General features: G+C 47.0%; 1 long non-coding RNA gene across 2 annotated transcripts; it reads right to left on the reverse strand.

Moving 5' to 3' along the window:
* Positions 1 to 67: 67 nt before the first annotated feature.
* On the reverse strand, positions 68 to 22,996 carry LOC112661811 (uncharacterized). 2 transcript variants are annotated; one of them, XR_007407703.1, is made up of 5 exons: positions 22,911 to 22,996; positions 5,069 to 5,191; positions 3,168 to 3,380; positions 2,715 to 2,963; positions 68 to 267 (listed from the first exon to the last, which is right to left on the reverse strand). It is a non-coding gene; the product is annotated as an uncharacterized LOC112661811 (long non-coding RNA). The 2 variants fall into 2 exon arrangements; XR_003137993.3 differs by having other exon boundaries at positions 3,168 to 3,437.
* Positions 22,997 to 23,222: the final 226 nt, after the last annotated feature.

The following is a 23,222-nucleotide window of genomic DNA, read 5'->3' on the forward strand; positions in this document are numbered from 1 at the left end:
ACCTTGGCATCCCACCCCTACATCCTATTCATGGGTCCCTAAAAGGCTCTTCCTTTGGGGAAGGGGAGAAATATTCCAGAGCTGTTCGCTGGCTTAAAGTCTTTATTTCTGTGTGGATTTGAAACAAAATGTGTTTGTTCTTCAAAACATACTGTATAGAATGCAAATACGGACACTCAGCGAATGAATCTTCACTTCGAGGCCTCGAAGGAGAAGCTTTCTCCAGGTGGAGAGGATCCAGTCTCACTTCTGGTTGCCCAAGAGGCCCTATAATTAGAAAAAAAAAATCAGCTTTTCTTCTGGACACAGACTTTCCATGTATAAGCTAGAAAGGATATGGGAGTGTCACAAAATTATACTTTCTGGTTACTGCCCCATGACTGGGGATGGAAGGAGGGAATTCAGTCCAGGAAAGGAATTCTGGAGACTGGACGTGTCAACAGATAATTTCTGATCTACAGGTCCATCCCCATCTGAATGTATACCCAACCATCGGGGCAGACCATCAGATAGACACGCACACTCATGGCTGTACACACAGACACACAGTCACACACAAGCGTGTTCACATACAACACCGTCACAAAGTGTGCTCTCACGCACACATAACACAATATACTCACACATAAGCACACACTCACATACATACACGTGTGTACCCCCCAACACACACGGTGAGTGAGGTCAGTGTTCCTTTTCATGTGTCCTCCAGGCAGTGACCATAACATCTCTTAGCAACGTCCCACCTATGCCTCATCCCCGCCTCCAGTGGTTCATGATGAGGCTTTGGAAGAATGTTTAAAAGAATGTCTTTTTTTTTTAAATAAGAAAAATCCAACATTATTTTATAGTTAAGAGAGCCAAGAGGTGTATCATCCTAAGAATATGTAATTCACAGGACCTTGGATACCTAAAATGCAGAAATTGGGATACCTTTGTTTGCATTACAAAATAATTTCTTTCCATACATTGCTCTAATTCTGAGTTTTTCTGTATGGCCAGTTTCCCTTCAGACATTAACATTTTGGGTTCAGGGACACCTGGGTGGCTCAGTGGTTGAGCATCTGCCTTTGGCCCAGGGAGCGATCCTAGAGTCCCGGGATCGAGTCCTGCATAGGGCTCCCTGCATGGAGCCTGCTTCTCCCTCTGCCTGTGTCTCTGCCTCTTTCTTTCTCTGTGTCTCTCATGAATAAATAAATCATATCTTAAAAAAACAAACAAACATTTTGGTTTCATGTGTTACCACATTTCAGGACATGACCACTTCATAAGACAAGGTGCATGTGTGTGGCCCCTGCTCACAGAGGGACCTGACCTACTCAGGGAGACCCTGCTGTCACCTGCCTAGTGTCCTCAGGGACCCAATGCAGCACCTGCTTGCCGTTGCAGCCTGTGCTCTGGCAATGTCTCTGTTCCCATTATGGAAGGTTTTGCCCGAGTCTCTGATGCCCCTTGCCCTGAAGAAAGCCAATGTGTCAAGGGGCGAGCCCAGACCTGCTGTTTTTGGGTCAGGTCACAATCCAGGGGAAATTGTGTTGAAAAGCAGGGAGGTGCAGATTTAGGGGCAAAAGGCATCTGTTTAGGAAGTAAGGAAGTAAGGCCTGGGATTGGGCCCCCCCTGAACCCAAGAATGTTCATTCTTCCTCTTTCAGGGACTACTGTCAACAGTGTCTTACCCCATGCCTCTCCTGCGGCTCCTAAGCATTTCAGTGGTCTTAACAACCCTCTGGAAGAAAGGCCAGTTTGTTTGTTTTTTTTTTAAAGATTTTATTTATTTATTCATGAGGGACACAGAGAGAGAGAAGCAGAGACATAGGCAGAGGGAGAAGCAGGCTCCCCGCAGGAAGCCCAATGCGGGACTCGATCCTGGGTCTCCAGGATAATGCCTGGAGAAGGCAGTTGAGCCGAAGGCAGGTGCTCAACCGCTGCGCCACCCAGGTGTCCAGAGAGGCCAGTTTCTTGATGACACTCCATCCCCATTTCTTTCAGCTCCCCCACTTCTGTGAGATTCCCTGCTGTACTCCTGGGTGAACGGGCAAGGACAGTGGCCCATCAGTGACTAGCCTGGGGTGACCCACGAGTCAGCTGACCTGCTGGGCTCTGTCCCCTGCAAAGCTGCCTTCCAGTGGCTAGCGCTTGTGAACCTGTCAGGCCCCTCTCTGAGGCTCCAACCTTCTCCTACATACGTCACCTGTACCTCATAGAGTCTTGGGAAGCCGCTACATCTTGCAGATCCCCTCAGGGTCCAAGATAATCATACCAGGAAGAGGGTATGGCCATTGCTCAGAACATTCCTTGGTTTTGTAAAAGGGTGTTCAAATAACATCAAGGTTTTTGTTTGCTTGCTTGCTCTTTTCCCTTATCTGGCATTAAGTGCCAACAAGTTAAACCTGTAACTAGCTTCTCCCCTCTGAGGACCTTCGAAGCAGTGTGTTGTTTAAAAAAAAAAAAAAAAAAAAAAAACCCAAAATCATATAACAGCAAGATACTGAGTTCCATATCTGCTTCTGACACATCTGAATAATCATTTAATCTCTCTGAGTCTTGCTGTTCTCCTCTGGAATATGGGAACACTATCTCAGGGTCAAGTAGAAATCGGTGTCTTTAGAAGTTCTCTGTGAAAGCTATAATGCAGCTGGCTGAGTACACATTATTTTTTCCTGGATTTTGCTCTTTTTACATGGGTCATATCAGAATGGACAGGTTTACAGGACCTTGAACTTTTCTCTGGAAGTGGAAGGCAATAATGCCCTGACCTCCTGTGTCCTGGTAATGAAGTACCACCTGTGGGATGGTGGCCCCTAACTGCTCAGCTGTCCCCTCTGGTCAGTCACTGTGGGCGGGTCTGGTTGTCATGCGTCCTGTGAACTGACAGGCTCCACGGCGGACTGATGGCTCCATGGGGACCCCTCCCATCTGACTTGGAGACACAGTTTTCAGTTGTGTGACATGTACTTGAGGCTCTGAGACGTGGAAAAGCAAATAAATCGATGTGAGTGGTATTCAAGCCAGGCCCAGCTGCCCTCCTCCCCACTACGCAGGGCTTCCTTCCATCCCCTGAATCCCACCTTCCACAAGAATTGGGCTCCAGGCAGGTATCAGTTGGGTTGACACCCCTCCCACCTCCTCCTCTAGGCCTGATGCCATTCAGCTTCAGGACTTCATACCCAGTCCAGCCTTCTTGGTGTCATTCAAGATCAGCTTGTCAAAGGGTGGCTTTACGGGGTCAGAGAAGCAGAGCATAAAATGTTCCTGCTGGTAGCAGCCCAGCTTCCAGAAGGTCCACACCCAAGTCAGGCTGTATTTTCTGATGTGCTGCAGGATGTCCATGGTGGGGCTTTGGCTCTCTCCTGTGGCTTTCTGTCCCACCACCGGAAGTCCTGGCAAGGACAAGAAGCTCCTGGCCAAGCCTACCTCGAACACAGCTCAGCCACTTCCTGTTTGTGAAACCACATGGGGGTGGAGTGGGCACTGCCTTGAGGCCTTCTACAGCTAAGAGCCCTTGGGCCACTCCTTGGCCCCTTCCTCTCCAAGCCCATGAGCCGGGCGCTCCCTCCTAGAGTTCAACACACTGATGCCTTGGAGATGCATGAGGGTTTCCTGCAAGGGGCAAGTTCCTGGATCCTAAGAAACTGGGAGCAACTGAGATTTCTCCTTCCCTTTCTCACCAGCCTTGGCTCTTGGGCCCAGCCACCTTCCTGAGCCACGCTGTGCTCTGCTCACAGCCCGGAGCCTGGAGGAAGGTGGTTGTGTCTGGTGGGCAGGCACTGCCTCTCCTCCATCCTGTGGCTGTGTCCCCACAAACCTCTTTTTGGCCACTCGCCTGCCCCTGAGGGTGGAGGGGAATCTCACTGTGGGGTCAGAGGATGGGGGAAGAGGGTCCTGCTCCTGTGAGGTCGATGCTGGACGTCTCCAGGCCAGGGGCGGAGTCGGACAACCTACTTAATTCTTCCCCAATCAGTGGTCAAGCAATCAATAATTCCATCCATGGATTTCAGTGTAGAATGAGATAAAAAAGCAGCCAGATTTCTGGACACTGGGTCTTGCTGACTGGTCCCCAGTCCCCAGATTGCCATGCGACCCGGGGCTCAGCTGCTGGGCTGCCTGAGAAGGCTGGTGCTGGTATTATTACTGTACGTTGCTCACCTTCTATCCTCACCTTCGACCTGACCAAAGCCCACCTCATGGCTGGCTCTTTTTTGCACCCTGGAGCGCTGACTTTTCGAATGTGCAACTTCTTTAGTAAAGGAAGGACAGCCTTTCATCAAACCAGAAGGCAGCTTCCTTACAACACCACAGAAAGTGGGCCAGGAAGATTCTGTATCTTTCTTCTCAGAAAAAGATAAAAAAAAAAAAAGCCCAAATAGAGATAGACTTCAGATTTTCCTGGAAGAGTTCTCAAAGAAAGGAGAGGGAGGTGGAGAGGAAAAAAGGGGGATGGGGAGAGAGGGAGGGGCAGGAAGACGGAAGGGGGGGAGGAAGGGGCAGAGAAGGGAGGGGCAGGAGGGGTAGGGGAGTCCCCCTGGGGTGGAGGTGACTGTGGCTTACACCACAGGTGCAAGTACTTGCTGGTGCCTGAGGGGCCTTTTGGGAAGCCCACGAAGAAGACACAAAAATTGAGTTTAGCCACAGCTACAAATTGTCTGCAGTTGAGGTTGGCAGATGTCAGGTGGCGGATGCCAGAGGTGCTGCTTGGCCTGGGAGCCCTGGGCAGTGCCAGCTGCCGGGCCTCTCCAGTCGCATCACGTACCAGAGCTTTTTTTTTTTTTTTAATTTAAATTAAAATTTTTTTTTATTGGAGTTCAATTTGCCAACATATAGCATAACACCCAGCGCTCATCCCACCAAGCGCCCCCCTCAGTGCCCTTCACCCAGTCACCCCCACTCCCCACCCACCTCCCTTTCTCCCTGCTTCGTTTCTCAGAGTTAGGAGTCTCTCATGTCCTGTCTCCCTTTCTGATAGTTCCCACTCATTTTCTCTCCTTTCCCCTTTATTCCCTTTCACTATTTTTTATATTCCCCAAATGAATGAGACCATATAATGTTTGTCCTTCTCCGATTGACTTACTTCACTCAGCATAATACCCTTCAGTTCCATCCACATCGAAGCAAATGGTGGGTATTTGTCATTTCTAATGGCTGAGGAATATTCCATTGTATATGTAGACCACATCTTCTTTATCCATTCATTCTGAAAGAGAATATTGTTTGAAAGAAAATTTTAGGGTCATTTGGCAGTGGTTCAGGTGTTGGGAGGCCTCTGGTGCATACTTTGGTATTTTTTGCTAGCTCATTCAAGGGAAAGAAGAATTTGTTGTATTGAGTATGGTACTGGAATACACAAAGATTAAAAAGAAAGATTAAAAAGGTTAAAAAGGTTCTTGCTTTTAAAAATGTATAGTTACAGTGAGAAAATGGAATGGTGGCCAGAAAGATGCCTAAGAATACATGTAATGGAAACCTAATGGGGAGTGGGCAAGGCATATACTTAAGGGTTTTTGCAATGTTGCCATGGGGATGCTACCACAAATGAAGTAATAGAATTGTTAAAGCACATTTGTATAGCACTTTACAGTTTACAAAGCCTACACCAGTGTATGTGGTCCCATGGGCCATGGATGTGCACTGTGACAGCAGTGAGGTGGCTGCCATCTTGCTTTGTGGTCCTAGAGAGCCTTACTTGTGTCTCTCTCATGAGTGAAGGTGTGGGCCATCATAGAGAGCTTGTTCTGTCAACTTCAGGGCCTTGTGCCATTTAGAGGGAATGGGACATTCCAGTCGGGGAATTGGCAGCTTATAGATTTGGAGATAGCAACAAATAGAGGGGAGTGGGATAGGGAAGGGTTTGTTCGCTCCAACTCTTCACCCAAAAACTAAGTAGTTGGGCTAGATATCTTGACTGCATGTTAGCATCACCAGGGTAGCTTTAAAAATTATTGATGCACAAGCCACACCTCAGACCCAGTGAATCAGAATATTTGGGGTTGGGCTTTGACACTGGTATGTTAAAAATATTCCTACAAAATGAGGTGTCTGGGTGGCTCGGTTGAGTGTCTAACTCTTGATTTTGGCTCAAGTCATGATCTCAGGATCGTGAGATAGAGCCCTGCATTGGGTTCCACGTTGAACATGGAGCCTGCTTGGGATTCTCTCTCTCCCTCTCCCTCCCCCCTTCCCTGTCTCTCTCTCTAAAAACAAACAAACAAACAAAAAACAACTTCCCAGGCAATTCTCTTGTGCAGCCAGGACTAGCAGCCAGTGGCTAGATGCTCCCTGAACTATTTCCAGCATAAACTAATTTCTGGGTCTGGGTTATGAGTCCCGGTGGGGCTGGGTGAGGGAGAGGAGTGATGGAGAAGGTTGCACATACAATCTATCTCTACTCTTCAGGCCGTTGGCTGAGCCAGCCATGGGCATACATATAATATCAGCGTACTGGGTTCAAGAGTGTCCCCCCAAGTTGATGCTCACTCAGAGTCTCAGCGTGTGACCTTATTTGGAAACACAATCTTTCTTTATAGATGTAATTAGTTAAATTAAGATGAGGGCTTATTGGATTAGGGTGGACCCCCAAATCCAATATGACTAGTGCCTTTATAAGAACAGCACACCCTGAGACATACAGACACAGAGAGGAGAGGCTGTGGGTGGATGAAGGCAGAGACAGGAGCAGTGCAGCTACAAGCCAGGAGATGACAAGGCTTGTCTGCAGCCAGCAGAAGCTGGAAAAGGCAAGGAAGCGTCCTCCCTTAGAGCCTTCAGAGGGAACATGGTTCTGCCGACACCTTGATTTCAGACTTCTGCCTCCAGAACAGTAAAAGAATTAATGTCTGTTGTTTTAAGCCCCCTACTCTGTGGGTGCTGTGTTACTGCAGCCCCAGGAAACTTCACCCAGTGATGCTTGGGTCTTGGAGTGACTGAGCCATTTCATCCTTACTTAGCGCTCAGAGATTCCAGAGCTGATAGCGCACGTAGGGTGCCGCAAGTCAGCCTCTGCTTCCAGCAGAGCAAGGACAGCTTGGTGCAGACTGAGCCAGGATCTATTTGAGGGACTTGGTGATTTAACCAAAAGGCAACACTTGCGTCATTTTGTGCTAGAGGATGGGTGACCAGACAGGAAATAGTTGAGAGCCATGCATGTTGGTCTTGCCTCCTGCTGCCTCTGGCTGGGGTCTTGGTAAAGACAGCTAACCTTCCTGGGCCTCAGTTTCCTCGGCTGTCCAATACAGGGATTGGATGATAGGTGATTCCATGTAGACTCCCACTACCGAGTTGGAAACCCTGAGCCAGTGAGGCAGTTAAACACCAGTGGTGTTTGGGAAGAGGCCCCTGGGCATAGATGAGCATCACATTTCCTGCAGCCCTTGACCCAGGTCTGGTTCTAAGTTCAGACCCTACCAGCCGCCTGCTTTGGGGATTTTTGTTAGATGTTTTACATGCTGGTAGACACATTTGCCCTATTTTGGAGTCTTTCTGCAGTCTGAGACTAAACTAGCAATATCTAAACATCTGATCATGTAATATGAAGGAAGGATTAATCACCCACAATGGGTCTAATGAACTATGTTTCCTCAGAACACATTCTATATCATCAACCAGACTTTCTATAACCCAAACTTCCAGGAGAAGAGATCTCAGGAGCCTTTCTCAGTACCCTTCCCTGATTCATGCCACAGCTGGCTTTGCCTATGTGTAAAGCAAGCCCCGAATTTGGATATTCAACTTGCCAGGGAAAAGTGGGCACAGAAAACATGGTGATGGGGAAACAATGAATAAAATGTGGGCACATTTCCTCTCTGCCATTCTGGGGCAACATACTCATTTTCTCTGCTGCCAGGAAATTACCCCAAACTTGGCGGCTTAATGCAGCACGTGGTTACCATGTCACAGTTTCTGGATGTCAGGAGACCAGGCATGGCATGGAAAGGTTCTTTGTTCAGGGTCTTACGGGCTGAAATCAAAGTGTCAGGCAGGGCTGTGATTCTTATCCGAGGCCCGGGGTCCACTTCTAAACTTGCTGGTTGTTGGCTGAATTCAGTTCTTTGCAATCATAAGCCTGAGGCCATCTGCTTTGAGAGAATCCCCATCGTGGCTCACTACATGACCCTCTCCTTCATGTGGCTGTTTGTGTCTGCCAGGCCAAGAGAAGAACGTCTCTGCTGCTTGAGATCTTTCTGACTACTAGTCCCTCTCTAAAGGGGCCCATCTGATTAGGCTAGGCCCACCCAGGATGCTCTCTTTTTGGATTCAAGTTAACTGATGAAGTCAGGCCCACACAGGATAGTGTCCTTAAGTAAAGTCAACTGATCAAGGCCTCTAATGACACATGCAAACCCCCATCATCTTTTCCATATACCATAACCCAATCAGAGGAGGGATATTCCACTGTATTCACAGGTCCTGGCCCCATTGAGGATAGGGGAATGATGCAGGGTAGGCACACTAGGGTCTGGAGATCTTGAGGACCATCTTAGGATTCTCCTGTCACTGATGAGTTGGAGAATCTGTAATGGCCATTCCAAAGGAAGTCTGACTCACCGTACAAAACCCAAGGATTGAGATCAGCTGAGATGATATTTCCAAAAGTCTTAGATGGCCTCAAGCCACACCATAGCATTAAATGTCTGATGCATATATTTTTGGCAGGCTTCCCTGAGATACTTCTGTTCCTAATCCTTAAGCTCAAACACCCATGAAGAGAGAAGGTATGACATTTCTGTGAAGTCCACTGACTTGATTTCCAGGTTCCTCTGACAAAGCAGGAGTTTGTTGACCTTCAAGTCCTGGCACCAAATGTACCTATTTACTCAGGCTTTTGCCAAAGGGTGGGGAGAGTGGGTGAGGGAAGGATTCTTTGCAGTTGGTCAATACCGTACTTTGTTATAGCTTCGCTCCGTGTTGCACAGGTGGCCAAGTGTCCCACATACAAGGCAGACAGATTTCTCCTCCTTGGCCTTCCCTGCATTCAGCTCCAGAGCCAACTGTAAAGATTAATAAGAAAGAAAGAAAGAAAGAAAGAAAGAAAGAAAGAAAGAAAGAAAGGAAGGAAGGAAGGAAGGAAGGAAGGAAGGAAGGAAGGAAGGAAGGAAGGAAGGAAGGAAGGAAGGAAGGAAATAGACTACAGTTTCTCCTGTGGTAGAAAAAGCTATTCTTAGAAAGAAACAAATAGGTGTTCCTGGGTGGTCCAGTTGGTTAAGTGTCTGACTCTTGATCTCAGCTTGGGTTTGATCTCAGGGTCGTGAGTTCGAGCCCCGCATTGGGCACCATACTGAGGGTGGAGCCTCGTAAAAAAGAAAAAAAAAAAAAAGAAACAAATAATCTGAAAGAAGGTGCATGGAGTTTGGAAAAACAAAACAAAAAATACCAAATTCTCTTCTATTTTCTTTTTTGAATTTCATCCCGTGCTGTTTGTCGATGTCTGTTTGACGGTTGCACATTGCGATGCAGGCGTATTGTCTATCTTGCTCAGGGGTACTCCTGGTTTATCTGTCCAAACCAGGCAGTCTTTCAAGGGACAAGAGCTTCCAGGGGAATGGATTTGCTTTCTTTAGCTTGTATTGTGGGGTCCTTGGGAGCCCTACGGGAAGGTGAGCTCTCTGCCTAAAGAGGAATGCTGAGTGGGGGAGAGGAGGCAAAATGGAACTCTGAGCTTGTGTACAAATGAGGATCAAGGGAGTCCTCCCGGCTCAATGGTAGGTCACCAGAGCAAATGTCAAGTGGCTGGAACGTTGGTCCTCAGGCCCCGGGGTTCTTATTGCCAAGAGTGGAATTCGGTCTATGTAATCTCCAACATTGTTTTCAGCAGTAAAACGCTCTGATTCTGTTCAACATGCAGCTCTTCACGTAGCCTGGCAGCTATGACATGATTTCCCAGCTTTTACAAGAGACCACCTCCAAATAAATCATGGATCTCTCACACCTGGAAGAGCTGCAATGCGACTAGCTTTTAAGCTGGGATTGGCTTGTTTGTTTTCCTAGTTCTCTTTGTGAGAGATGCTAAACAGCGTAAGGTTGCTGTATTTTTTCAATTAAATTAAAATTTAAGAAGTCTTTTTTACTTTTTGTGTCTCATGTTTTTCTGTTCTAAGAATAGAAGTTTTTCTTTTTCTTTTTTTTCTCTTAGTACAACAAATACGATCAGGGCATGCTGATTTTTGTTCTCAGCAGCTACCTTATCCACTCATGTTAAATGAGATAAAAGCAGTTTCCCTGGTAAGAAATGAATATACAGTTTCAACCACAATGCCTCTTCACAGATGAAATGATTGCTATCTTTATTAAGAAGCACATTTTCTGAGGGTTCTGAGCTTCCCTGAGGATGTGATCTTCAGGGAGGAGCATATGCCCACCTTGTCCTTAGGACCAGACCCCATAAATACTCTCTATGAGCATAGGAGATCTGACTTTGCTCTGTAGAACTTTCTGGAGAGTGATGATCACTAGAAATGCAGGTGGCTGTACTGGAGGAGGCAGGATATCTCCTCGCCAGGTGATCCTGACAAAGGAAAGTCCACTTCTCTTAGGTGTCTTAGAACATGTAGGACACCTGTCTGGCAGCTGGAAATCACCTATCAAAGTACCCCCAGATTTCAGCAATGCTATTTTTCCATGAAAGAGGTTCTATTTGGTATTTCTAAGAAGTCTGAAGATCCATTTCCATTTTTAAGGAGGAGGAATTTCTGAAAGACAATGACATTCACAGGTGAAATTTGAAGTGGTATTTGAAATACCACTGTGGGGAGATTTAGCACCTGGAAGATGGCCACAGAAGCCCTGTGATGTTTGCCTGGTGGTTAGGAGCTGGGTAGCACAGCAGTGATTCGCCATCCTAGGAAATTCTGACCTTATCCGCTGGAGTCAAGAGAGGCCTTCCCAGTTTGCTCCATGGAGGCTGGCCAGTTCTGGCCCTCTGGCACACAGTACACCAACTAATAAAGGAATTTTGCATCTAGAACCCACAGCCTGATTAATGGTTAATGCCCGAGGGTCATTTCTGTGGGATATTCTAAGCAATATCAGGAAAAAGGCAATTCCCAGCTCCCCAGCACTCCTTCCCTCACCCCATTCTGAGGTCTTCTGGGCGACTGTTTGTATAGATTCATGTGTGTATGGCCAGATCATGCAAATGCAGATTTCAGCTCCACATCTTCATAAAAGGCATATGAAGGAAGTTGAAGTGGATGGAATGAAGGAACAGGGAGAGGGTTTAGAATGGGTGGGAGCAGCAAGATTACTCAACACTTGGGTTTTTAATCAAGGGATCTTAGTAAAGAACAGTATATCCTTTGTTGGGCAGAAAATAAAAATGCAAAACAGAAGCCAGTGGAGATTTAATAAACAGAGCAATCAATAGGGTGCTTTCAAGAGGACTTTGTCACAATGACTGTTTTAACTCTGCAGAGATGTGCTTCGGTGCCGGGTCTGTGTTAGTCTCCCTTGGCACTGTCTTAGGTTGGCCTAGGAGCCAATGCTGGAAACTTTGGGTTAATTTGGACAATTAATTATTGCAGGCAATAGGCCCCAGTATTCATGTTTTCAATAAACTTTTAAGAAGATACAAAATGTTTTTCAGGGACAAAGCGTTCCTCCTTTTTAAAATGCTTTCAGAAATGATTCCATGTACTTGGGTGAGGAGCATAAATGTGAGGGGGTTTACTGAGATGACCAAACAGTTGTAGATGTTTTGGTGAGACCAATCTCACACCATTCCCTCTTGGGCTATCCTCGGTCTGCAGTTTCTTCCTATTCCAACCCGTCTACCCTGTTTGACTAGGATTTCGGACAACCAAGTAAACTGTTGTATGGCATTGGAGAAGTCCTCTAACTTTGCTGAGTCCCACGTTGCTCATCTGTGAAAGGCTATTTTCTTTTCCCAGCTTTTGGACAGTTATGAGAAAGTGTAGGAAAGTTCCTGAAAATATGAAAAGCTGGGTAAAATCAAAGATTCTTATTCTTTCTTCATGGTTATTGGGTTGGCCTTTCAAAGGTAGAGCAGCCTGTTGGCCAGGTAGCTGGGCCAGGAGTCAAGCCACTTGTTGGTTGGGAGGCCTTGAACAAGTGCCTTTCTCTCAAGGCCAAAAAGTCACACTTGCCTTTTTGAGGCTATAAGAGGAAATGGCAGTGAAATCAGTCTTTGTCTTAAAAAAAAAAAAAATGGTGGTAAGGGGAGATGTATTACTCCAAAATACATTTCTTGTTGACTACCTAGCTCACTCCCAGGTACCCTTTGTCATTGAAACCTCCAAGAAGATTCTGTGACATGCACCGATCCTGGGAGGAGGTTATCTCTGGGTCCAGGGTACTTCTGAAGCCATAACCAAGCACAGGGCACCCACATCCAGTCTGATTCACTTCCTCTGGTAAAGAAAGCACGCAAAGGGCCTTGAAAAGCATAAATCATGTTTCAGGCTTCCTGCTTTTAGCTGTTCCCATTTTGTCATCTAGACTGTGAGCCACCATTAGGCATGACCACAAATCTTTAGAGAAACCCAGTCATCACAAAGCAGCCGGGATTACACGAGGTAGCTCATAGGAAAGCACTTTGAAACTGCAAGGTGTGACACAAATGCTCTTTATATTGATAGTTATTTGGTCAGCTACTTTCTAATTTACTTTAAACTTTTTAAAGTACAGAGCAGAGATGAGCAATATCTAAGAGAAAATGTAGACAACAAATGAACAACAACCCTACTTCAAATTACTCATTTATTTAGAGAGAGAGAGAGAGAGAAGGGAGTAAGTGAGGATGTGTGGGGTTGAGAGGGGGAGGGGCAGAACGAGAGGGAGGGAGAAAATCCCAAGAAGGTTTCTTGCTTAGTGTGGAGTCTGACATGGCGCCTGATGTGGGGCTTGACTTTACGACCTTGAGATCACAACCTGAGCCAAAACCAAGATTCAGACACCCAACTGACTGAGCTATACAGACACCTCTAACTTGCTCACTTATAGTTAAGAGCTAAGCCATAGCACCTCCCAAGGGTGGTCATTGAAAATATGAGCTCTTCTACAAGTGTGTTAGGAGCTCTAGTCCTGCAGGATGCTGACTTTACTTATGCAGCAAGAGTGGCAGGCTTTTCAATGGCCAATGTCCAGGGAATGGCTGAGGCTTGGTCCCAGAGGCTGGCATGGCTAGAGAACAGGGAGTAGCTGAAACCCTGGATATTCTGACTCAACACAAAAGTGAAAGATGGATCTTGCATGAAATGCATTGAGTGTCCATGACAATCATGTAAATGTCCTAATTTTCACACTATCATCTCCTGAAGATAGCCATGGGGAGCATGACTTTTCATCAATATCTCTGTAGGTCAGTATTCCGTATTTGCTCTTCTCTTTGAGGATATGAAACCAGTCTTGGTCATTCTCTACTCTTAAAGATCCCCCAAGGACTGATATCTCTTCACATACTTTCATAGGGGAATATCTCATTATTGAAGGAGACCCCCTACTTGGTGATGCCAAAGAACAAAATAAGCACCACCATCTTAGAGGCAGGGAAGAATCACTTGGCTATGATATCTGGTCATTCTCTCTTAAGATCTTGGCCAATAAGCCAATACTGGGCTCTGTAGAACAGGTCATTCCTCCTTCCTAAGGAAATCCATCATCCTTTGAGGCCCAGAGCCTATGGGATCAACCAAACTCATATCAAGCTTTAATTCCACAGGAGAATCTGGTCTTGTTTTCTTCATGACTGACCCTTGCTACATTGGGCTCCAAGTCCCTGTGCTGGCTGGACTCAATATCCTCCTCTTTCAGCCTTTCAGTGAAACCTAGTGTCACTTAGGACTGAACTCTTGTGAGTCTAAGATTTGAAAAGTGGTCATTGTTTTGACTAGTCTCATTGCTGCCTAAATTTCATGAAGGTCATAGCATTGTAAATGACACAAGGAAGGGTATTTTAGACCTTTTGTACTCAGGTAATTTTAGAGCTAAAAGTAACATTAGCAATCATACAAGGAGAGTTTCATTTCAGGAAGCCTGGAGAGTTTGAATTACTTGCCTCAGGTCTTTTTTCCACCTATGGTAGAGCTGGGACTAGTGTACAAACCTCTTATAGCTCTTATAAAGTCATAGCTGAGCACCATGCATCCAAGCCAATGTTACTCAAAGTGTGATCTCAGATCAGTAGCATCTGCATCATTTGGGAACTTGTTAGAAATGCACATTCTTGGGCCCCACTCTGGGCTTACTGAATCAGAAGCTCTGCGATCTGAATGTTGCTGAGTCTTCTAGGGAATTCTAATGCTTGCTGTAGTTTGAGAATTACCTTCTGTGGTATGCCAAAGCAAATCTGGGGGTGGGCAAGGGGACTCAGTGTTTTTCATCACAGGTAGAAGGGTTGAGTGCTGAGCAGTGATTTTTATCATACTTTTTGTTTTATTCATCCATACATTTGTTTTTGAGTGCCCATTCCCATATCAGGCACCACATAGATCAGAAGGACATATTGGGCATACATCCTTCCCTCAGGTAGCTGATGGGGAGTCATGGCATAGACAGTGGGAACTTGTCTATTGAAATGTAAGGGGGAGTAGGATTGAATTCTTGAACGATACAGATATCAAGGCAGTACTATGAGTTTGGGAACTCCTTGAGCTGCAGAGATGAGGTTGGAAATGTCAATGGGGAGAGAGAATTAGCAGTCATATGGTGGAAATGGGCCTAATAAGTTCTGGAAATAGTAACAGTAACTTGAGACTGGTCAGGTTAGAGGAAAGAGCTTGTGCTGAAAGTTATATGATTGAATTTCTCCATTCAGTCGAGGACCCCCAAAGTCTGCAACAACTGGGGGGGATGGGTGGTTGGCCTTAGGTGCATTGCTCAATGATTGACTCTGAAACCTTCTATCTGGTAGGGAGATATTTTCAGGCTTCTCTATAGTACAAGCCTCAAGCAACTTGGCATGACTCAGGTGGTTGGGAAACAGCTGTGCTCCCAGGGCAGCCTGACATGTCACTTGAGCAGCCTCCTTTGCCTGAGCTGTTCTTTTTAAGAAAGAGCTTTGGGCTGATGCTGAACTTGGAAGAGAGTCCAGCAAACAGCAAGTGGACACAGAAGGTCGAGTCACGAGTGCATGCCTCATCAAGGCCAGTCTTCCCTTCCAAGCATTAAGCAGACTACAGAGTTGGACTGGGTTCTTCATTCATCTGCGTTTTCAAATTGCAGCAGTAAATTCTCTGTGACCCACTTCCATGGCCTGAATCAATCTATATACCTGTATGGCTTCACATCTGCATGAAAATTAAATTGGTATTCATAATTAGGTGCTGTGAGGTCCTCAAAGGCTTCCTGGATTATCCAAGGAAAATGTCCAGTTGAATATCCAGCTTCAGGGTATTTTATCGTGTTTTAAATTTGGAAACATAGTAATCCATTGGTGGCATATGCATATATAAATCTAGTTATCAGGCTTTTTTATTAACCGGAAAGCTTCATTGTCAACCATGCTAGATAACAGAAAATTTATTGCAGTTACAACTACTCTTATTTTTGAAGATAACACTAGCTAATGTTGATTTAGTATAGGCTCAGTCATCCTAAGTTGTTTTAAATTCATTATTTTGTGTCATACTCACACTTATGCTAGGAAGTAAGGCTGATTACTGCCTCCAGCTTACAAGGGAGCAGACTGAGTCACAGAGAGGATGATATATCTTCAAATTTCTCTAGTAAGTGGCATCACGCACACATACAGACCACACACCCCATACTCATAATCCTGGTGGGAGATGGTATCACATCTTAAAGAGAGATAGAGATGCAAGCTAATATGTGGTGATTGAGTTTGACAGGCTGAGCAACTTGGAAAAGCCACTTTTAACACTTAGAGTACTGGTTACCTGTTCATGGACATGGAATCCCTTCCTTACAGGTTTGTTGTGAAGGAAAAAAATGAGATAATATGTTGAAAAGTTCTAGTCTACTGACTATCCTCCCCCCTCCCCACATCCCTTTTTTCTACCACCATATCCAAAAGTCAGATTCCTCTAGAAGGTCATGGATATAGATCCAACCTCAGGATCCCCTGATCCAACTCTCTCTTCCCAACTCAATGCGCTGAGTCCCTTTCTAACCTGTCATAATCAGCTGTCTGTCCAAGGTGAGCTTTGTAAGCAGTCAATTAACTGCAGGTCTCACATGGACCTTTATGGAGAGCCAGGAATTCTGACATAGACTTGGACCCACTCAGCACTCCGACAGATGGATGCCAGCATCCCTAAAAATAAAGATGTCTTGTCTTTGGGTCTATGTGTTTTGTTGCCTGGGTACTCTTCCACCCAGAGGAAGTCATATCTTCCTCTGCTTTCCCCAGCAGCCCCTGTAGCTGGTGGTTTAGGGCCCCCCTGGTATGGATGTGAAGCCTTGTATGCCCAGTATTTCAGGTATCCTCTGAGTAAACCCTCTGACTTCTCATCCCACTCACTGCTACCCTCACTTGCTGAATTTTAGCTTTCTCTTTTTTAAGTAGGCTCCACACCCAAAATGGAGGCCAGCACAGGGCTTGAACTCACAATCCTGACGTTTAGACCTGAGCTTAGATCAAGAGTCAGACACTTAGCCAACTGAGACCCCCAGGTGCCCCACTGTAGCTCTGGATAAATTTGTGAAATAAGGCTTCCCATGAGCTTGTGTCCCTCACAAAAAAGCTTTATGCCTGAAACAGAAATAAACATTTGCACGCCAGTTTTCTAGAAGTGGGATGTTTTGAAAAATATATAGAAGAGTCTAAAATGGCTTCTTTTCTTCCATCCCAGCCCCCAACAGTCCACGTCCCCTCTCCTCTCTTCTACGCCTTTGTTGATTCCTATGTATTCTGGAAGAATCTGTATATTCCAATACAAGCCAGTATGACATACATTATCACCTGCCCCCTTCATCTCACAGAAGGTAACATTTCATACACAATATTCTTTTTTTTTTTTTTTTCATACACAATATTCTTTACCTTCTTATTTAGTCACTTGATAGAATGTCCTAGAACTTTGTGTGTATCGGTATACAGATAGCTTCTTACACTGTGTGCAGCTGCACAGTAGTTTGGAGGTTCCATGCTTTATTTAGTGAAGCTGATGGACATCTGGGTTTGTTTCCAGTTGTTTGCCATCATCAACAAAGCTGCCATGAATCATCTTGTACACATGTCATCTCCAAAGTGTCCCTGCAGCACAAATTCTCAGAAGCCCGGTAGCTGGGTCAGAGGGCATGTGGATTGCAATTGTGTTAACTCTTGCCTAATGGGCCTCCGTAGGGGTTGTGCAGATTCATACTTTCCCTGGCAAGGCAGGAGAGCCATGCGGGCTCCACCATAATTTTTCCAGCCCCAGTGTAGTTTTTATTTGAGTATCTATTCATATGCTGAAGAAATACGATTTCTTTTTTTTTCTTTAGAATTTTATTTATTTATTTGAGAGAGAATGAGCGAGAGAGAGAACATGAACAGGGGCAGAGGGAGATTGGGGAGCAGAGTCCCGTGTTAGGCAGGGATCATGACCTGAGCCGAAGGCAGATGCTTAACTGACTGAGCCACCCAGGTGCCCCAAGAAATAGGATTTAAAGAAAATTATTCTCTTTTTGTCTCCTTAAAGGAAAGGAATGTTGCCCATTTGTCATCTCCAGTGAATCCACAGAAGTCGGCACACACTGGGAGGTCTCTGCTTCCCTGGGCCATAGGTCATCTGAGACCCTCTTTATTACAAAGCGATTTGTTATTTTCAGAATAGATTTCTTCCAGTTCCAACCTGAGCATGCTTCCCACATTCCCAGGCGGAGGCCATGAAGTCCAACCCATCAACATTCCCTCGCTATTGGCTCTGCTCCCTGCCAGTCAGCTGCCCTCAGAGAGCCAAGCCAGGTCTCCAGTAGTGTGTTGGAAAGCATGAAGAAAACTCTAATTATGGAGATGAAAGCCGTGTGGGGAACAGAGCAGGGCTCAGGTTAAAGGGGCCTCTTCTTGGCTCTTTCCCATCTCAGTAGAGTGTGTATATGTGGGGGAATGAGTGACCGGCCACCTCCAGGTTTAATCTTTGGGGCAAATGGCAGAAATAATGGCACTTATGCCCTTTGACTGTTCCTACAAACTTTTTTTAAAGGTATCTGGAAAAAGTGGCTTTTTAGTATTTGAAGAATCTTCTCTCTCTCCTTAATTAGGAGTCACAGAATCCATTGAAAACTCATACTTTCAGTTTGCTGTCATGGCCTCTGTGTGGCTCGCTCTCTCTTAGCTTGGTGGGGACCCAGCAGCAGGGTTTGCTCCCTACTATGTGTCCCATCTCATCCTCAGTGCACGGGACTCTTTCTCTGCCTTCCCGGGTACTGGCAGCCAGAGCTGGGAGCATGCATGTTGGTCAGCTGCCATGTTCAGCATCTGATCATCCTGGAGGGACAGCTGAATGGGCAGTTAACTTCCATCCATCATTTCAAATGCAGAGAAATAAATTCAGCCCTCAGGCAGGACAAAGGCCAAGCAGAAAGTGAGTGTATGTGTGGGGGGGTGGAGCTGGGGAGCAGGTTCTCTGGTTTGCAAACAGTGCAGGTGAGAGCCTGCATTCCTTCCCACCACATGCCATGTTTCTTCTAATGGTTATACACCCTCAAACTCTTACTACTTCCACCCCCACAAACCAGCCTAGGGGTCCTGGGCAGCTCAGAGTAATGGCACCATAAGAACATGGGGTGATAGAGGACGGAGGTGTTTTAGAGATCATTAAATTGACCCACCTCATTTGCTAGGTGAGCAAGGAGGCCTAGGGTATAGCAAGAATTGTAATTCCTTTGTATTTCCCTTGACTTCCAACCATCCATCCTTCCACCAATCCATCTGTCCATCCATCCCATCCATCCATTCCATTCATCTGTCCATCCATTCATTCATCCATCCATCCAGCCAGCCAGCCAGCCATTTATCCATCCATCTATCCACATACCAGAGCTAGGCTCTGAGAATACAAAGAAAATAAAATGTTGATGTGCCTCCACTGAGGCTCTCCTAGTCCAGCACTGCCTAGATTCCATTCCTTAAAAAGGCTCAATTCAATCTTGTCCCTGAAATAGCCCAATTGTGTCATCCATCACTCAGCCTCTTGCAGTGGAAGCCTTTCAAATTCCATCAGCAACACTTTGGTTGTGGGTATGCAGGTCATGAAGAGTAAGATCAGCAATACATGCCTGTTCATTGCTTCCCAGAGGAAGGCACTCTTATGTTGGGTCTAAGCAGTGGGGAGCAGGTGCCTCTAGGCTTGACTGGCTCTCCCAGCAGAAAGAACCCACTTTTAAAGCTCTGCTTCTCTCTACCCTCCTTTCTCTTACCCTCACCCCATTGCTCTGGTAACTCGCCTTTCTTCATCTGGATGCACATTAGCTTTGGGGCCATCCAGAGATGGGTCCCTTTTATGGTCCTGCTTGTTCCATTGCCCTTCACATCAGAGACTCCTTCTCTCTTTGAGCAAATTCAATACCTTCCGTTATCACTGCTTGTATAGAAGAGGCTCTGATGTGTGGGGTGGGGGCTCAGGAATGGGGGGGGTCTATGGCAGGTTCTTGAGCCATTACCAAACTTGCACTGTTTGCCTTTTAGAAGGCCGGGCGCCCAGAATGTCCATTCAAAGGAAGGAGCTTTCAAATAGATCATGGATACCAGTATCTGGTCTAAGAGAAAGGCAAGAGAATAAATAGTGAAGCATCTGGAAGAAACCAAGGGTCCCTTGGGTGGGTTGGGCCTACCCTGCAGCCTTGCCCTAGACCTGCTTCATGACCTCAGGAAACCGCTTCCTCTTTCAGGTGGGAGCAAACCCGCTGATCATCAGATAATATTCATCACATGCTTTGAAGACCACTCCTACAGTGCCTGAGCATCTGGGGTTTCCTCTAGGGCTGTAAAGGGTGGTGACCAAGATAGGCCTTGATGTACTCCCTGCTCCCGAACCTACAACCCCTCTAAATGAAGACATGCTGTGCCCTCTGGTGTGTCTGCAGTGGATGTGTGCTAAGCAAGGTCCTGGCTCTCACCAGTGTCCTTGTGCCAGCCGTCTCTTTCCAGCGGTGGGTGTGCCTCGGCGTGCCACGGACCTCGGGGAGATGCTGGAGTTTGCACTCACTTGGAGTTTGGGTCGGGAGCCAGGTAGAGCAGCAGGCTGCAGGCCTGGAGCCCTGAGCCCTGCCCATAGGGGCCAGAGACATCTAGAGGCTCCCTGCTCCCACCACCCATTTTCCCTCTCAATCCTTTCCCGCACCTTCCAAAAACATGGCAGTTCTGGTTGACATTCATCTTGCAATCTTGGCAAGCCACTTATCTCCAGGAGTCTCAGTTTTCAAATTTGAGAAGTGGAGTCATAATCATGTGGACTTCAGAGGGTAGGTATGATGAGGACACGAGGCCATTTTTGTGAAGGTGATTCATGAACAGCTCCTCACACATTATTTTTTATGAAGACGAGCTATTTTTAGGGCAGATTGAGAGGGGTAGGGACAAAGAGTAAGCGGATTTCAGGGCTTCACTCTTGGAAGGGGGGCACCCAGCACCTCCCTGCAGATCTACATACATAGGAGACAGTCCCAGTCCTGAAAGAGCCCTTGACACCGACACACAGTGGTCGCTGTGTTGGATGCTTCTGCAAGCCCAGCATCATTTTAAGCCAGTCTTGTGCTTACTCTCATATGGTCCCCTTTCCCCCCATGGAAGTGGTACCCTGTGGTACCCTTGGCTTACCAAGGAAGAAACCAGAAAGGAACTTCTCCCAGTGGCACAGAGAGGAGGTGGCATGGTCAGAATTTGAACCCAGGCTGTGTGGTTCTTGCCCAGCTCTGAACCATGCCTCTGTCGGATCTCTTGGATACAGGGGGGAGCTCTGGGAAAAGCCCATGGAGCTTGCTCTGCTGGCTTATTCTCCAGAGAACAGCCTGTGCTGGCTTCATCTCCACGGTCACGCTGCCACCCACTGCATCCCTGAGGCTTTCATAAGGAACACACGAGGGCTCTGGCTCCCTGCTCCCTGCCCGCCCAGCACGGCAGCATGCACACCCCACCCATGGGATTTCCCAGAAGGCCCCATGTCCAAGTGTATGACCTGGGAGGCCTCGGGAGTCCCTCCAGCTCTGGGTATCTGTGATAAATCAGTCACCAGCTATCTTAGCTTGCTAGGATTGCAGTAGCAAAGTACTACAAACTGGATGTCTTAAAACAACAGAACAACACAGACATGTTGTCTCCTAGTTCCGGAAGCCAGAGGTCCTAAATCAAGGTGTCAGTGGGGTTGATTCCTCCTGGGGAAGGATCTTTCCCGGGAGAATCTGTTCCAGGCCCCTGTCCTAACTTCTGCTGATGCCTAGGAATCCTTGGTGTTTCTTGGCTTGTGGCAGCGATGCTCCAGTCTCTGCCTCTGTCTTCTCGTGGCCTCCCCGTGTCTCTGTCTTGTCATGTGAATGTCTCACATGACATTCTTTTTATAAGGACATCTGTCAGATTGGATTAGGGGCCCTCCCTACTCCGGCATTACCTCATCTTAACTAGTTACATCAGCAACAACCCTACTTCCAAATAGGGCCACAATTGAGGTACTGGGGGTTAGGATGTCCACTTATCTTTTTTGGGGGAGGGGGAGGAACCACAATTCAACCAATAACATCACCTTTGCTTAAAACTGGCCTAATGGTAGTAGCTTCCAGCTTATCTTAATTTCCTTGGACTGGGTCAGTGTATATATAGAGTTGTTACAAGCTTCCTCTTGCCTCAAATATCCAGAAGTGTCTCCCCTGGGGCTGTGCTGGGTTGGGGAATGGAGACATGTGCCCCGTGTCACCTGGGAAGCTCCACCTGCCAAGTGAGGCTTTCTCAGGGTTGTCCCTGGGCTCATCAGAACTTATCAGAGCCACTTTTGGAGTGGGATAGAGCCTTGCTAAAAACACAGGTTCTGGGAGAAAGAACCAGGAATCTGTTTTTCTTGGCAGGTGTCATGGGCTGAATTGTGCCCCTTGAAAAGGTACTTTGAAGTCCTAACCCCTGGGACTTCAGAATGTGAGCCTATTTGCAGACGTAGTTAGTGAAGCTGAGGTCATGCTGGAGCAGAGTGGGCCCCCAGTGCAATAAGACTGGTGTCCCTATAAGAAGAGAGGAGACTCCCCCAGGAAAGATGACTGTGTGATGACACAGAGACACCTGGGGAGGCCATGTGGCGACAGGCAGAGATTGCAGAGGTGCAGCTGCAAGCCAAGGAAGGCCAAGGGCAGTCCCTCCCAGAAGCTAGCAAGAGGCCAGGAAGGATTCTACACGGTCTCCGAAGGAACCACCAGTCCCTTGCTCCTTTCTGGCGTGGGCGGAGTGGGACATGGGGAGACCCCTTCCTCCGGGGTTCCTGATCCCCGCACTCTCCGGAAGATGAAGAGCTGAGGAGAAACGAATGGCAGGGAATGGGAAGCATGAACTGTGTGCCGGGCCTTTTATATACTCTCTCATCTGTTCCTCACCTGTGTCTTCTGAGGCCAAGATTTGTAACCTTGTCCCCACTCTGCAGATGGGAAGTGAGGGCACTTGTCAGAGGTTCATGGCTGGTAGGCGACCAGGCGGGGCCTCCTACTGGGGCCTGGTGACCGTTCCCCAGTTCTTGCTGGGTCTGACCCGGACAACCTCCGGGAAGTGGTTCAGCGAACACCGTGAGCTCTGGCTTCCGAAGGGGTCCCCGGGAGGCAGAGGCTGCCCTCACCTTTGCCTGCTTCTCACCCTGGTGCAGACTTCAGGGGGACCCTCCCGACCCTTTAGGGCTGCTGAGCTCTGCCTGTGTGCCCTTCTAATGCCCTTCAAGTGACACATTCCCCAAACTTCAGTCTCTCCTTGCAAACCCGGAGCCAGCCTGAAGAGCAGCCCAAGCTCAGGGTCACGGACCCAGCACCCTGTATGTCCATCAGCGGACACTTACTGCGCTTAGTGCAAGGTGGCATGTCCAGGGCTCCGGGGACGGGGCAGCCAGATGGTTCCAACCCGCCCTTGTCCTCAAGGAGTTCTAGAACTTCTGTATGTTTTTTTTTTTTTTTTTTTCCAGAAATGCTCATGGGGAGTGATTGTGAGTCACATTGGAGGGGCTCCTCATAGTGATCCTGGGGTCTAGCAATACTCCTCCTCAGCGTATGTGTCAAGTTTTACTCACACACACACACACACACACACACATACACACACACACAGCTGACCAGCTGTGAGGATGACTTACAGCTCCCTGACCCTGGTTGTC

This window comes from Canis lupus, chromosome 31, assembly GCF_003254725.2.
Source record: "Canis lupus dingo isolate Sandy chromosome 31, ASM325472v2, whole genome shotgun sequence".
Lineage (NCBI taxonomy): Eukaryota > Metazoa > Chordata > Mammalia > Carnivora > Canidae > Canis > Canis lupus.